The following is a 1,214-nucleotide window of genomic DNA, read 5'->3' as shown; positions in this document are numbered from 1 at the left end:
CACATTCCCTGGTCCAGGCAGCCATACTGTCCCACACACATTTAGAAACATCTGAATCCCAAATGACACCCTATTCCCTATATAGGGCACAAATTTTGACCAGGCCCCATAGAATGCCACGATACAGCATCTTCTAAATGTGTGTTGAGAAACACTCCCTCCTGCTGGAGAACTGAGGAAGTGCACCTAACCATCTAAACTAGACACTTATAACAGTATCATTACCATCTGTTTGATATCAAATGGTTCATAGCAAAGTGTTGTTGAAGTGGTTGAAGACAGGTGCAGGTGTATAGAGCTGTAGTCAGTATTATATGAGAGGATCAGAGAGGGTTTTTGTAGAGGAGAGAGGGTATAGCGAAACACTGTGCTTCACTAGCAGCACAGAAATACACTGCACTGTCTTCAGCTTCTGTCAGTTTGGGAAAATGTAGATACGCCATTTTATTAGCTGCAGCATCTCCACTGACATTAAAACGCCCTTTAAAGGAATCTTCCACCGTTGGACTGGTGAATCTCACATACCCAATGAGTTTCAGAGCAGTGTTTTGGGCTGACTGTTGGTACCACAGTATCATGTCGTATCTTGTATCAGTGTGGCTGCAGGTGAGTTGAACTTTATCTTCAGGTCTTTTTAGTATTGCAGTAGGAGTCTGGTGAACTTTGTCTGTTTGTGACAGCCCTGTGGATGAAAACAGACAATATGAAATATACAGTATTACTCAGCATATTGACAACAATATATTTCAGTAGTAAATCTATCTTTCATGAGGGATTTAGTACCTGTCACCCATAGTGGTAGAGTTGCTACATGTATGAGAAGCTTGATCATGTTGATGGTTCTGGAGAGAAGAGTCACATGGACAAGGAGAAAGGGTTTTCAGATAGTCAGAGATGTGATGTCATCTAGTGGGAGTGTCAAATGTATGTCAGCATCCCAAATGGCACCCTATTCCCTTTCTAGTGCACTACTTTAGACCAGAGCCCATATGGGGGAGAGGAGAATAAGTCAATAGAGAAGGGGAGCTGAACTGAGCTGCCGGAGGGGAAGGAAATGACATCACATTGACGTCAGAACTTGTGTTGATATTCAAGCAGATCCCTTGTTCACCTACAGGTCTCCTGTTCAACTTAAAGGTGTATTGTGGAACATATCGGTATCTACATTTTTGAAAGGGTCTGTATTTTTTAGTCTTTAGATTTGATCTGAGCTT

The 1,214-nt window shown here is 42.2% G+C and overlaps 1 long non-coding RNA gene across 1 annotated transcript; it reads right to left on the bottom strand.

Moving 5' to 3' along the window:
- Positions 1-631: 631 nt before the first annotated feature.
- LOC115186233 (uncharacterized) lies at positions 632-981 on the bottom strand. The gene is made up of 2 exons (XR_003875653.1): positions 784-981; positions 632-682 (listed from the first exon to the last, which is right to left on the bottom strand). It is a non-coding gene; the product is annotated as an uncharacterized LOC115186233 (long non-coding RNA).
- Between the last annotated feature and the right edge of the window lie 233 nt (positions 982-1,214).

This window comes from Salmo trutta, unplaced genomic scaffold (assembly GCF_901001165.1).
Source record: "Salmo trutta unplaced genomic scaffold, fSalTru1.1, whole genome shotgun sequence".
NCBI classification, from domain to species: domain Eukaryota; kingdom Metazoa; phylum Chordata; class Actinopteri; order Salmoniformes; family Salmonidae; genus Salmo; species Salmo trutta.
Note: the sequence above shows the minus strand (reverse complement) of the source record. Positions and strands in the feature narration are given on the sequence as shown.